Genomic DNA, 15,922 nt, shown 5'->3' on the forward strand with positions numbered 1-15,922 from the left:
CTTCTCCCTCCGTATCTGCGGTTTCAGCAATCGCAGTTTTGATTATTCGCGGTTTTTAGCTTGCTGGCTCCTCCCTCCCAAATTACATCAGCTTGCATAGAGAAATCGCTGATTCCAAGCATTTACAGAGAAAATCGCTGATTCCCAGCACTTTCTTCACCGTGTTATGCCTCTCCTTCAGGAACAGGCCAGGTGTCCCACCATGTTATTCGCGGTTTCACCATATTCACGATGGTTTGGAATAGAAAACAGCGAATAACATATGACAAAGTTATTCACGGTTTTTCTGTATTCGCGGGTCTGTTAATCCCCTATCACAGTGAATACTGAGGGAGAAGTGTAGACAAAAGAGAATGCGTTTAGAAGTGTCCTCAACCTTGGGGATTATCATCCCTCGATTCCTAATGAAGTTTGAAGGTGAGCTGGTGGGAATGGAAGTCAGTGGCTTCATGGTCTCACATGTGAAAGATATTTGGTGGCTGTCCTTGAGCTCATTAGAATCCAAAGTGGTCCAAGCTTAAAAATTAATGAAGACCATTGACCTAAATGAAAGAACTTTGACTAGTACAGCCTCAGATTATGTAGTATCAGGAGTGGAATTCCAGCCTCAGAGATATAAAGCTGCTAGACTGTTTCAAGGAGCATAAATATGGGGACCCTGTCCCTCATAATGCTTGTGTGGAGCAGACAGAGAAGAAATACTATAGTATAGGGCTGCCCAAGTCCGGTCCTCGAGATCTACTGGTAGGCCAGGTTTTCTGGATATCCACAATGAACATGCATGAGAGAGATTTGCATACCAAGAAGGCAGTGCAGGCAATCTCTCTCATGCATATTCATTGTGGATATCCTAAAAACCTGGCCTGCCAGTAGATCTCGAGGACCGGACTTGGGCAGCCCTGCTGTAGTACATAATCCAGCTGGGGCATCATTCCAAACTCTCGGGGGAGAGTCATGGCTTTACTAGAAGAACTGAAACTTAATAAGGAGAATTAGGACAAAGACTTTTATAGAGTTGCAATTGTTTACTCCTAACTCAGAGTGGCTGTCCTGGAATATACAAAGGATTGTAAATCATTGTTGGAGCTTTTTTTTTTTTTTTTTTTTTTTACCTCTGTTGGGTTTTCAAACTGTAGTTAACCCTTTACAGTTTGAAGCAACCAAACTGTATGGACTATTTATTGAGTGTGAGGAGCCTATGGAAAAAGTGGATTCTGTGCCAGCTGCCCGTCTAGCTTTGATAGCCCAGCCTTGTGATAGGGGATTAACAGACCTGCGAATACAGAAAAACCGTAAATAACTTTGTCATATGTTATTCGCTGTTTTCTATTCCAAACCATCGTGAATATGGTGAAACCGCGAATAACATGGTGGGATACCTGGCCTGTTCCTGAAGGAGAGGCATAACACGGTGAAGAAAGTGCTGGGAATCAGCGATTTTCTCTGTAAATGCTTGCTGATGTAATTTGGGAGGGAGGAGCCAGCAAGCTAAAAACCGCGAATAATCAAAACTGCGATTGCTGAAACCGCAGATACGGAGGGAGAAGTGTACTGAGAAATGCCTTGTATTTGTGTAGGCCCATCTGATGTTCACAACCGACAAAGGGTTGCACATGAATATCATAACACTGATTTTCCGAATAAGTAGGATTGCTGTAGTACAGAGGAAAATGCAATACGAGAAAGATCAAAAACCCACAGAAGTTAGCTAGATAGCGGTTCATAGGCTTCACTTTATCTTCTGACAGCCTTTTTTTCCCCTCGGAGCAAATTTGAGCTTATAAACAACTTGCAAACCACAATCAAAATGAAGAGTCTTCATTAAAATGTAGCCAGCTGCTTCCTGCAGACCAAAGCTGAACTCATTATTTAACACAATCTTTACTGCAGCTCAAAATAACAGTTTCTAATATCTTTGTATATATAGTAACTTCAGAAACAAAGATTGTAATAACAGTAACTTTAATCACTTATGTTGAGAAATTTGGAATCTTGCAATATGTAAGTCATATTGCTGGCAAGAACAACAGTGGAGAAGTTCAACAATACTGGTGTGCAAACTTTATTCATATAAAACCGCTGTCTAATAAGTGCGATGGCTCGCCGCGCACGTGTTTCGGCCTAAACGGCCTACCTCAGGAACCTACGAAGTCTCAAAAAACATAAAAAATTACATTGAGAAAATATACAACAAACAACAATAAAGCGATGTATATAAGACGCGATCAAATAACAATTACATGGTCAAGCAATAAAAAGGACACAGCACTTAGGGGGCCTTTTATTAGGGTGCGCTAACCGATTTAGCACACGCTAAATCAGTTTGCGTGTGCTAAATCGGTTAGGGCTCCTTTTACGAAGCCGGGTTAGCGGCTTTAGCATGCGTGACTTTTAATCACACGCTAACACCCCCCCCCCGCGCTAGCCGAAAAACTACCGCCTGCTCAAGAGGAGGCGGTAGCGGCTAGCGCGTCCGGCAGTTTAGCGCACGCTATTACGCACCTTAAACCACTAACGCAGCTTCGTAAAAGGAGCCCTTAGTGTGTCTTAGTAAAAGGACCCCTTAATGATTAAAATATTGAATGAACAGTTAAAAATAAAACATAGACATTAAAACCAACCAGGACAAGCGGTTACATTCACATTTGATGTATTGAAGAATAATGTTACATCTATAATAATAAAATGCTAAGCGCTCATGCGCACTCTAACCGCATGTTCCCTGAGTCCTGATCTGTCTGGCTGTGGCGGTAGGAGTGCGCATGCGCGCCAGACAAACCTCCCTACTCTCCACCTCGCGCCGCTGCAACTGAGGATAGCCACCATGGCAACTTCAAAATTTAAAAAAAGCCCGGGCTCCACACCAAGAAATGAGAACTGCCGAGCGCACAAAGACAGGGAGGCAGGTAATTCAGGTACCCCAAGCACAATACGGAGCAAGGAGCAAGCTTTTCCCGCCCCTCTCCAGCTTTGGGAAGGGATCGGGACAAATCTCGCACAGCGGAGACCCAGGATTACCTCTCATCCGGCAACGCAGAGAGAGTTCCCCCCGCCCCCCACACGCCAGGGTGCCGCTCACCGATGACATCAGAGGGGAGCTGTCAAGGAAAAAGAAAGACTGAAATACAGAAAGCGCCTAAGGAGAGAGAGAAAGAAATAAAGACAGACACATACACATATATTCTAGCACCCGTTAATGTAACGGGCTATAAGACTAGTAGCTTAATAATTAGCAAGTATGTGAAGAACATAACCTAAACATGGCAACCCACTGTTATAAGCTGAACTGCCAACTCGTTATAAAGTATTGCACATTAATCTGAAGTTGTTCAAAAGTGCAGCTCAAAATAACTGTTTTTAATATCTTTGTATATATAGTAACTTCAGAAACAAAGATTGTAAGAACGGTAACTTTAATCACTTATGCTGAGTAATTTTGAATCTTGCAATATGTAACTCAGATTGCTGGCAACGTTTTCTCATCCCCCCCCCCCCTCCACCCCCTGCCTTCTCTTCTAACCACAATCCCTTGTACTACAAAGGATGATATGAATGATGACTGTGATGCAAATGAAGAGGTTAGAGGTGACGTTTACAAAGGTGGATCTTCCAGAAGCATATGTGGAGTCATGGCAACATGTCGATAAACAGTCAGGTTTGCAACAAAAGGAACCCTGTTAGAGAGGATCCCATATATAAGGGACAATATAAGGGTTATATCTTTAATGTGATTCCTTGAGGTAATTGTGGGGTGGGGGATTATATTATTGCATTGCTATTGTTTGTATTTAAGTGCTTATTTGTTATTGTTACGGATATGAATATTGTCTTGCACTTTTTGTTAGTAATGGAAAATCAATAAAGATTTATAAAAAAAACAAAAAATAATAATAATAAAAGGGATAATCAAAACTGCCCACATTAGGCCCTTTTACTTCACAGTTTGCACCAATAGTCAAAGAAAGGGAACTATGATGCTATGAGAGCAATGGTAAGAAAAAAACTTAGAAACAGCTCAAGGAAAACAGAAACTGTAGAGCAAGCCTGGTCTCTATTCAAGGGCACAGTGCAAGAAGCACAACATATGTACATCCCCATATTTAGAAAAGGGTGCAAAAAAAACCGAACAAAAGACCCCGCATGGATAAACAATGAGGTGAAGAAAGCGATAGGAGACAAAAAAAAATCATTCCGGAAATGGAAAAAGGACCAGACTGGGGAAAACTGGGATGAACACAGGAAAGGCCAAAGAAAATGTCACCAAGTGGTTAGGAGAGCGAAAAGAGAATACGAAGAGAGACTGGCCAGGGAGGCAAAAAACTTCAAATCATTCTTCAGATATGTTAAGGGGAAGAAACCGGAGAGGGAGGAAGTAGGACCGTTGGATGATGGAGATAAAAAGGGAGTGATAAAGGAGCAAAAAGAGGTAGCTGACAGGTTAAACAAATTCTTCTCGTCAGTCTTCACAAGCGAGGACACATCCAATGTACCGGAACCCGACGTGATCTTCCATGGTGATCAAGAAGAAAAACTGTCGGCAATAGAGGTGAGCCATGAGGATGTCCTCCAACAGATAGATAGATTGAAAAGCGACAAATCACCAGGCCCAGACGGAATCCACCCTAGGGTACTAAAAGAACTAAGAAATGAGATAGCAGAAATACTCCAACGAGTTTGCAACCTATCCTTGAAAACTGGAGAGATACCGGAGGACTGGAAGATAGCAAATGTTACACCTATCTTTAAAAAGGGGTCAAGAGGAGACCCGGGAAACTATAGGCCGGTAAGTTTGACATCGGTTCCAGGCAAGATGGTAGAAGCACTGATAAAGGACAACATCTGTGAGCACATCGAAAAAAATGGGCTGATGAAAGCGAGCCAACATGGCTTCTGCAAAGGAAGATCGTGCCAAACAAACTTACTGCACTTCTTCGAGGGGGTAAACAGCCATTTGGACAAAGGGGAATCTGTAGACATCATCTACCTTGACTTCCAAAAGGCCTTTGACAAGGTACCCCATGAGCGGTTACTTAGGAAGCTGTGGAACCACGGGGTGGAAGGGGACGTACACAGATGGGTCAAACACTGGTTGGCAGGCAGGAGACAGAGGGTTGGAGTGAAGGGTCACTACTCGGGCTGGAGGAAAGTCACGAGTGGAGTTCCGCAGGGGTCTGTACTTGGACCGCTGCTGTTCAATGTATTTATTAATGACCTGGAAACGGGGACGAAATGTGAAGTTATAAAATTTGCGGATGACACTAAACTCTGTAGAAGGGTCAGAACTATGGAAGAGTGTGAGGACCTACAAAGGGACCTAAGCAAACTGGAAGAGTGGGCGAATAAATGGCAGATGAAATTCAATGTAGGGAAATGCAAGGTCATGCATATAGGGAGAAAGAACCCGATGTTCAGCTACCAAATGGGGGGACTAGTATTAGAGGGAAGTAACCTTGAAAGAGATTTGGGTGTACTGGTGGATACAACAATGAAGTCAACGACGCAATGCGCAGCAGCCGCGAAGAAAGCGAACAGAATGTTGGGTATTATTAAAAATGGTATTACGACCAGAACAAAAGAAGTCATCCTGCCGTTGTATCGGGCAATGGTGCGCCCACACCTGGAGTACTGTGTTCAGTATTGGTCACCGCACCTTAAGAAGGATATGGCAATACTTGAGAGGGTCCAGAGGAGAGCGACACGAATGATTAAGGGCATGGAAAACCTTTCATACACTGAAAGATTGGAGAAGCTGGAGCTCTTCTCCCTGGAAAAGCGGAGACTCAGAGGAGACATGATAGAGACCTACAAGATCATGAAGGGCATAGAGAAAGTGGAGAGAGACAGATTCTTCAAACTTTCAAAACATAAAAGAACAAGAGGGCACTCGGAAAAATTGGAAGGGGATAGATTCAAAACAAATGCTAGGAAGTTTTTCTTTACTCAGGGGGTGGTGGACACCTGGAATGCGCTTCCAGAGGATGTAATAGGGCAGAGTACGGTACTGGGGTTTAAGAAAGGATTGGACAATTTCCTGTTGGAAAAGGGGATAGAGGGGTATAGATAGAGGATTATTACGCAGGTTCTGGACCTGTTGGGCCGCCGCGTGAGCGGACTGCTGGGCACGATGGACCTCAGGTCTGACCCGGCAGAGGCATTGCTTATGTGCTTATGTGCAAAATCCACACAGGCTTTAGCGCTGATTATTCCCACCAGGAAAAAAATGACCTGCAGAGTTTGCACCTGCTTTCCCTGCATGTCGTTTATCCCCTGGAGACATGTGCAATTTTGATTATACAAAGTTGCGTGAATTATTCATTGTCCCACCTGCTCCCTGGCCTTGAGCCCACCTCTGCTATCCACACATAAAAGCATTCATGCTCTCAAATGTTCCTCGGAATTGAACTATCCAAAGCATCAGTCATTTCTGGTATGAGTGACTAGACTATAATAACTTAATACCTGTAAAAATAATTGGCCAAAGTTGAGGATCCTACCGACCAACCTTAGAGCAAATATTCAGCAGCATTTAACTGGCTAGAGCTGCTAAATGTGCTGCTCTTACTGCTGAGGCACTCTCCAGCCTGTGCCAGGGCTGTCTGGAGACATAGTTGGGGCAGATCTTGAAGCTTGTTGGGCACCGCCGATATTCAGTGCTGGTGCTGTCTAAACTGAACGGGAGTCCTCCACCTACAGTCCGATCAGCAGGGGGTGCTGTTTCACTATCATGTTTTCAATAATGAGGGGCAGGCAAGCTCTGCAGGACTCCAGGGAAACCTGCCTGTTTCTAGCAATTGAAAACACGATTTTGAAGCAACATCCCCCACTGGCAGCAATACAGTTGGAGGACTTGTATACCTCGCTTATATACCGCCAGCATTTACCCAGTCTCTCTTGCTCTTATACTCCCCACCACTGACAACAACAACAACCTTCTCCCAATCTCGTGTAACCTCCCCAGCCTTCACCAGTTTCTTTTTCCTCACCTGGTTTCAACTGGAAAAGAAACATGGATTCCTGCTTCCTCATCACAACTTGGATCTCTGCAAGCTTGAGCCCCACAGTGCCATGAGTTTGAACTGATCTCATGGTTTCAATTCTCCCCAAGACTTGAAACCTCAAGATCAACTTGAACTTCTGGCACCACACACCTCATGCTGACAGAGAGAGCAACGGTGGGGAAGCAGCACTTCTGCTGTAAGTACCACAAGAATTGTTAAGTTCTGAGGGCCACAAAAAGCACTTAGCAGCCCTTGGACTGTAGGTTTGAAAGGTCACTTTGGGAAGCCACAAAACTTAGAGACTTGAAGAAAGCAACAGGTTTTATTAGTATACGTATTGTAACCAGACAGACATCGTGCCTGACCTGGTTCCAGCTAAAGTTCCTGCTATGACTCAAAAGAAAACCCGGAAGGGAATGGATAGGGATTGTTCTAGGGGTGATTTTCAGGTTAACCACCAGGGGGAGCCTGAAATCTCCAAGGATCTCCTGCAAGAGCCATATCTAGGTCACACAGGAGGAGCCCAAGAGCCCCAGGCAGGTCTGCTGACTTAGGTAGAATAGGGCGTGCCCCTGCAGTACAAAAGCCAGCACCTGAGTGCAAGCAGAGAGGCAGGCTAGGGAGAAGGTTCAGACGTTTCTTCCCTGAGAGTCTCCTCGGGCCAAGCAGGGACGATACAGCCTCACCCATGGAGGTACAGGAGGCTGGTGAATTGCTGGAGGAAGTTCTTTCTGACACTGAACTTCTAATGGAACTTGACAACCTGCCTGAAGAAGTGAGTCCTTGTGAGGAAGCCATGGAGGTTGGTCTTTCCATCAGCTGCAAGTCCTAATTGGAAGGAACAGTGAGTGTGTTCAGCTCCTTTTTGTTTGAAAGTGACTGTGTGCTGGATTTTTGCTTTACTTTTCTTTTGCTTTTGTGAAGCTGATAGTGTCTATTTGGGGAGAGGTTTGCTGTTACCTGGGAGGGCAATTTTGTAAGCTATATGATAGCTAATTGAAAGCAAACCTAAGGCACTCTCCATTGCCTGGCAGTTTAGTGAAAGGCTGCCAGAGGCTTCACTTTGAAGCACTGAGAATAGGGTATCCAGTGCCTTAAACCCTATTGGTTTTTTTTTTTTGATGAACTGAATATCCTGCTTAGGAGCAGGCTGATTTGAATGCTGAGGTGAGCACAAACCTCAGAGGTGTGAAAAAGAAAAAACACTTTGCGACTTTATGTTTGAACTGTTTATTACTCTTACTTTTGAATTTGAACTGTTTGAAGTTGGATGTTCTACTTACCTGTTCTGTGGAACTCATAATTATCCTGACTTTGATGCTTTGGAAGAAATAAACCTGAGATTTTGATTTACTTCCTTTTTGAGAAGATTGTGGTTTATTTTTGTTTTTCCTATTGGTGTCAGTCCAAGCCTGCAGGGTGACTCCAGTCCGGGTCACACGCTAGTGCTATTGTTTATTGTAACCACTGAGGGGTGCTGTTGAGTCCCGTGTAGACCACAGTCCCGGTTACATAAATTTTGTATCAGGAGTGGGATATTGCACCTCCTGCAGGCGACACCAAGGTACTGCAATTGAAAAAAAAAAAAAAAAATTTCTTTTTGCTGTGCCATTTTGAACTTGTGCTGGGGAAAGGCATATTTGCTTACCCTTTATTTTTGGTAATTGGACTATTGAACTATTTACCAATTGTTTGTTTGGAGAATCATATTTTTTTTGGAGTACTTTATCTGGAGTTTCCTGTCACCTATTCGGAGGAGGAGTTTCCAACCGGAAGGCGGAAGCGAGGATAAAGACAGCAGCATATCCTGTGGAGGAGTGCAGCGAGGAGCTCAGTTGGAGTTCGGAGGTGGAGAGAGCCGGACCAGAGTTCCAGAGCCGAGTTCCAGGAGGACCCAGAGGGACCAGTGGACTGAGCCGGAAACCAGTTCCAGACCGGGGACAGCACGGGCGGTGCACCCAATCAGCACGAATGCGAAGACTCATCAGTACCTCTGGTAAGAGTACCTAGGGGTAGCTGGTGAGGATAAAGTGGTGCTGGTTGGGTAGGACTGGAAGCTGGGGAGGCTAGTGAGGGAGGAACACTCTTTCCAAGCAGCCACACTTGGGTTCCCTTGTCTTGTTGTTTGTTTTGTAGGTGGTCGTGATGGAGCAGGCCCAGATACTAGCCACATTGGCCGGAGAACGGCAGCGGCAGTGTGATGACTTGAAGGCTATCCTGAAGTCAAGCAAGGAACGCTGGCAGGCAAATCAGGAGGCAATGATGCGGCAGCATGGGGAACTGATTTCCACAATGCAGGACCAGGCCAAAGCGTTTTCGCAAATTCTTCAAAAGACTGCTATACAGCCTGGAGGACAGACACTACCAGCTGTATCTGTTCCAGCTCCGGTAGGACCTAACCCATTATCGCATTTAAATTTATGCAAGATAGCGCCTGGGGATGCACCAGACGATTTCCTTAATTCTTTTGAAAGAATTGCTGTGGCTGCCGGAAGGCCTCCAGGGCACAGAAGAGAAAACAACAACAACAGAGGGCACAGAATCTTAGACAAACTGAGCGAAGGAAAGAATTCCCCAGTCTACCACAGGAAATTAGTAATACCTTCCCCACGTTTAGCCAGGAGCAGAAGGCTGACCCTTCATTGAGGGAACTATGGCTCCAAGCCACAGGACCCCAATCTGCTGGATCAGGCTTGAGAGTTATACGTGGCCTCTTGTATAAAGAAAGAGATGGCACTGCAGACCAGGAGGGAAGAGGGGAACAGTTAGTGGTTCCCAAGGATTTAGGAAGGCCATTTTGCAAACCGCCCATGACTCACCCTTAGCGGGACATAAAGGTATTCAGGCCACTCAGGTACTGGTACAACGGAGGTTCTACTGGCCTGGTTGGAGACAAGAAATTGATGATTTCTGTAAATCTTGTCCCACATGCCAAAGGCTGGCTTTGAGCAAGCCCGCACGGGCGCCTCTTGTCCCTATACCTGTGGTGGAAGAACCTCTCTCGCGGTTAGCCATGGACATTGTAGGACCATTGGAAAAGACCCCTAGGGGTTACCAATTCATTTTTGTGGTAATGGACGTGGCCACCAGATTTCCTTGGGCTTTTTCTTTGCGGAAGACTACCTTGGGGGTATTGATGAAGGAACTCATGGGGTTATTCTCTACCATAGGTTTTCCGAGGGAAGTCCTTTCTGACCGGGGAAGCAATTTCTTGTCCAGGGAAATGGAGGAATTCTGGAAGGGACTCGGGGTGAGGCATATCCGAACCTCTGCTTACCACCCTCAGGCCAATGGGTTAGTTGAGAGGTTCAATCAATCCCTAAAGCATATGTTAAAGAAGGGATTAGAGGACAATCTGAGAGATTGGGACCTGTTCATTCCCTTCGTGCTATTTGCTGCTAGGGAAAAAGTACAGGACTCCCTGGGGGTTAGTCCATTTGAATTATTATATGGGCGGACTCCCAGGGGACTTCTGGATGTGATTAAGGAGGGTTGGGACCCTCCCGAAGAGACAGGAACGAATATTATTTCTTACCTGTCTCGGTTAAAGCAAAGTCTGGCACAAGTGTCCAAATTGGGACGGGAAAACCTCAAGTGGGCTCAAAAGAAGCAAAAAGTCTACTATGACCGGGGAGCTAAAGAACGCCAATTCTTGATAGGGGACAGGGTATTAATATTGGTGCCCTCAGATCCTCATAAATTTCTAGCCCATTGGAAGGGTCCCGCTACGATTATTGGGAAAGTAGGACCGGTGAGTTATAGAGTTAAGGAGGAGCAAGGCCGGGAACAAACATATCACGTTAATCTTTTAAAGGCCTGGAAGGATAGAGAAGCCTTAGCTCTTATAGCTCAGCGCTGCCAAGAGGACGATCTAGGACCCCAGATAGCGGACTTGGAGCAGACTGGAAAGGTGAATATAGGGAAAGAGTTGTCTGCATCACAGACTCGTCAAGTACAGACACTCATTGGCCAATTCTCTGATGTATTTTCATCTGTCCCGGGACGTACTAAGGGGGTTACACACGACATCATTACCAGTCCGGGTAAAGTAGTCCGAGTGAGGCCTTATCGCCTCTCGGAAGAGAAGAAGAAGCTGGTCTGTGAACTAGTCCAGGAAATGCTCTCTCTAGGGGTTATTGAGCCTTCACAAAGCCCCTGGTGCAGCCCCATAGTTATCGTCCCAAAGGCAGATGGCTCGCCTAGGTTCTGCATCAACTTCAGACAGGTCAATGAGGTGTCACAATTCGATGCTTTTCCCATGCCAAGAGTGGACGAATTGCTGGATAAATTAGGTCAGGCCCAGTATCTTTCCACCATCGACCTGACTAAAGGGTATTGGCAGATTCCTTTGACCCATAGTGCTAAACCCAAAACTGCCTTTAGCACCCCGTATGGGTTATACCAATTCACCCGCATGCCGTTTGGACTGCATGGGGCAGCTGGGACTTGTCAAAGGGCAGTAAATGAGGTTTTAAGGGGTCACCATGCCTATGCCGAGGCCTATCTGGATGATGTGGTTATATACTCGCCCTCCTGGCAATCACATCTGGAGCATGTTACGGCAGTGTTGAAAGCTTTAAGGAAGGCAGGCTTCACTGTTAACCCGAAAAAGTGTTTTCTGGGCCAGCGAGAGGTCAGGTATTTGGGGTACACAGTGGGCCGCGGACAGGTAAAACCTTTGATAGATAAGGTAAAATGTATCCAGGAATATCCCCATCCTGGCACAAAAAAACAATTGCGAGGGTTTTTGGGCCTATTGGGGTATTATAGGAGATTTATACCTGACTTTGCCACTAGGGCCACCCCTCTGACAAATATGTTAAGAAAGGACATCCCGGATGTGTTGCACTGGGGGGAGGAGGGGGTGAAAGTGTTTATGGACTTGAAGGACAGTCTGTGTAGGCAGCCGGTGTTGGCAGCTATTGACTTCAGTAAACCAAATGTCCTCCAGACAGACGCATCTGGGTGTAGATTGGGAGCTGTACTCAGCCAGGAAAGTCAGGGCACCGAGCACCCTGTCCTATATCTGAGCCGTAAGTTACACCCCAATGAGAAGAATTATGCCGTAGTGGAACTAGAGTGCTTAGCAGCAAAATGGGCCATGCAGACACTAGAGCATTATTTAGGAGAAAAGCACTTCACGTTAGTCACCGACCACGCAGCTCTTAAATGGTTGGGCACCATGCGGAATAATAATGCTCGCCTTACTCGCTGGTACTTAACCTTGCAAACTTTCAGATTCTCTGTGGTTCATCACCCAGGGAGTCAGAATACTAACGTAGATGTTCTGTCACGAATCCCTGAAAATTCTGGTAAACCCCATGCTTATAGGGATAAGCATCATTTAAGGGAGGGGGTATGTAACCAGACAGACATCATGCCTGACCTGGTTCCAGCTAAAGTTCCTGCTATGACTCAAAAGAAAACCCGGAAGGGAATGGATAGGGATTGTTCTAGGGGTGATTTTCAGGTTAACCACCAGGGGGAGCCTGAAATCTCCAAGGACCTCCTGCAAGAGCCATATCTAGGTCACCACAGGAGGAGCCCAAGAGCCCCAGGCAGGTCTGCTGACTTAGGTAGAATAGGGCGTGCCCCTGCAGTACAAAAGCCAGCACCTGAGTGCAAGTAGAGAGGCAGGCTAGGGAGAAGGTTCAGACCTTTCTTCCATGAGAGTCTCCTCGGGCCAAGCAGGGACGATACAGCCTCACCCATGGAGGTACAGGAGGCTGGTGAATTGCTGGAGGAAGTTCTTTCTGATACTGAACTTCCAATGGAACTTGACAACCTGCCTGAAGAAGTGAGTCCTTGTGAGGAAGCCATGGAGGTTGGTCTTTCCATCAGCTGCAAGTCCTAATTGGAAGGAACAGTGAGTGTGTTCAGCTCCTTTTTGTTTGAAAGTGACTGTGTGCTGGATTTTTGCTTTACTTTTCTTTTGTGAAGCTGATAGTGTCTATTTGGGGAGAGGTTTGCTGTTACCTGGGAGGGCAATTTTGTAAGCTATATGATAGCTAATTGAAAGCAAACCTAAGGCACTCTCCATTGCCTGGCAGTTTAGTGAAAGGCTGCCAGAGGCTTCACTTTGAAGCACTGAGAATAGGGTATCCAGTGCCTTAAACCCTATTGTTTTTTGTTTTTTTTTTTATGAACTGAATATCCTGCTTAGGAGCAGGCTGATTTGAATGCTGAGGTGAGCACAAACCTCAGAGGTGTGAAAAAGAAAAAACACTTTGCGACTTTATGTTTGAACTGTTTATTACTCTTACTTTTGAATTTGAACTGTTTGAAGTTGGATGTTCTACTTGCCTGTTCTGTGGAACTCATAATTATCCTGACTTTGATGCTTTGGAAGGAATAAACCTGAGATTTTGATTTACTTCCTTTTTGAGAAGATTGTGGTTTATTTTTGTTTTTCCTATTGGTGTCAGTCCAAGCCTGCAGGGTGACTCCAGTCCGGGTCACACGCTAGTGCTATTGTTTATTGTAACCATTGAGGGGTGCTGTTGAGTCCCTTGTAGACCACAGTCCCGGTTACAGTATGCGACTCCTGAGCTCAAAGCTGGCTTCAGAAGTCCAGAAACCAGGAAGTTACAGTGATATTTATACATTCTTCTGGGTCAGGTTCCTGAAGAAGGGCTCCTCCCGAAACCAGCGCGGTTGATCCTTTTCTCCTGGTGCGGTTTTTTGCGTTTATTAGTCTGTGAGATGGTTTCAGATAAGTATTGCATTTATTTGGTATTTTTTGTATGGTGATTCTTGATTTTGTTGTGTAGTTCGGGGGGTCTGGCTGGCAGGGTTTGTTTGGGGGTCGCTCAGGTTGTTTGTGTTGAGTTTGATTTACTCACTTTGATTGTTTGATTGGTTTGATTTAGTGCACTTAGGTCCCTTTAAATTTCACTTAGGGTGCTCGATGATGGTGTGGGGGTGGAGGCTTACCGCCTTGACCCAGAAGTGAAGTGTCGGAGCTGCGCTCCTATCACTGATGGTTCACACTGAGAGCACCCTATATTATATTTATCTAATTTTGGTCTGTAAGTTGCGAGCCAATTTTGGCGTCCTGAGCTTCCCCCACACAAACCTTGATGTGACTAGGTTGCCTTTTTGTGTTATTTCTATAGTAGGATTTTTGGCAAATTTGGAGTGTATTGTTGTGGGGGCTAAACATAATTCAGCATTTTATTAAAGAGAAAACTTAGTTCAACACTTAGGAAAACCAGTCCCAGACTCCTTCAGGTTGGACAAGCCTGATCTAGATAGAAACAGGGTCAAACACTGGATTTCCAAATAGGATGTCTCGTTAGGAAGTTGCTTTAGTATTATACAGCATTGTTGTCATTATAGTTATGACCTTGTCTCCTGTAAGCAGTGGTAATTTTCTAGCTAAAAAAAAAAAATCTACTAGAGCAAGGCCAGCAGCAAACAGTTCCAACTTCCACTCTAGCTGCAGAGATGGAAAGGAAACAAGTTCAAATAGGTTCCAGATTGATGACTTGCAGAAAATTTCCACTGCTTGTATACAACTTTTCATAACCAAGTGCAGGTTTCTCAAGCCAGCATATAATAAGAAACCAACCAAACAAGAAAGCATAATGTAGAGAAGCATTTGGAATAGAGAGTCTTTATTTCCTTATGTTCAGGCAACATGAGCTAATTTTGTAGAAGCCGAGTGACAGCAGGAGTGTAGGTGTAGAAAAATCAAGCCTGGGAAGTTAAGGATTAAAGTGTGACGTTCCTGGAAGAGCATGGGCTCTTGACTAACCCTTTTCTCCCACACATTACCGACTGCCCACTGTCAAGCTTTAATCACAGTATGAGCTCTCGGCCCTTAGGCTCCAATTTTCTTTCTGGTGTGATCTCTGCTCAGAAGCCATTCTCTTGAGGCTACTCACAAATCTGGAAGAATTGTTTCTTCTCTTTCAAATCATATAAATCATAAAAAGATGGGAAAAAAGGGAAAGCTTGTTCTCTCAGTATTTTTAACATATTAAAATATGAATGGGGTAGGGGGGTCATGTAATGCAGTGAGCCAGGAGACAGGATTTTCTTTGAGCTCCATAGTCCTTCCCTGCAAATCTACCCCTAAGTCCACATTCTGCTATAGTACACAGCTCTGGAGGATATTACTCAATAGATAAACAGTGTAAGGCCAAATATCTATCGAACAAGAGGAGCTATGGTGACTAAATCCAAGATAAAACATAAAGAACGGGTGAAGATGCAGATGGCAGTTGATCCCAAGATGGCCGTCACTGGTGGGGAAGGTCCTGTAGAACAGTGGTTCCCAACCCTATCCTGGAGGACTGCCAGCCAGTCAGGTTTTCAGGACGGCCCCAATGAATATGCATGGAGCAGATTTGCATGCCTGTCTCCTCCATTATATGCATATCTCTCTACTGCATATTCATTAGGGTTATCCTAAAAACCCGACTGGCTGGTTGTCCTCCTGGACAGGGTTGGGAACCATTGCTGTAGAACAAGTTGATCCTAGAGAATGACACAGTGACAAAATTCATCAAACGTTTTGAATAAAGACAGTTTTCATTGGCTGATTGGACTCCTCCCTTGCCTCTTCTGCTGTACTGTTTGTAGTTTCGAGGCAAGTTGTTTCTTTTCACTATAGAAATATAGAAACATGATAGCAGATAAAGGCCATATGGCCCATCCAGTCTGCCCATCTGTAGTAAAGATTATCTCTTCCTCTCTCTAAGACAGACATGTCGAACAGGTAGATCGCGATCTAACCTGTAGATCGTGGTGGAGTCAGAGGTAGATCGCCAGCCCCACTTGGCTTCATCTCTCCAGCAGCTCGCCCAGTCGCTAGGAGAGAGCTCGTGCTGGTAGGTTGTCTGCAGAGGACTTGCCGCCGCTGCTGATCCTTTGCCTGTCTTTTTTCCCTGCCTGCGGGAATCTTGCCTGTGAGTGTATTG

This window comes from Geotrypetes seraphini, chromosome 6 (assembly GCF_902459505.1).
Source record: "Geotrypetes seraphini chromosome 6, aGeoSer1.1, whole genome shotgun sequence".
NCBI lineage: Eukaryota > Metazoa > Chordata > Amphibia > Gymnophiona > Dermophiidae > Geotrypetes > Geotrypetes seraphini.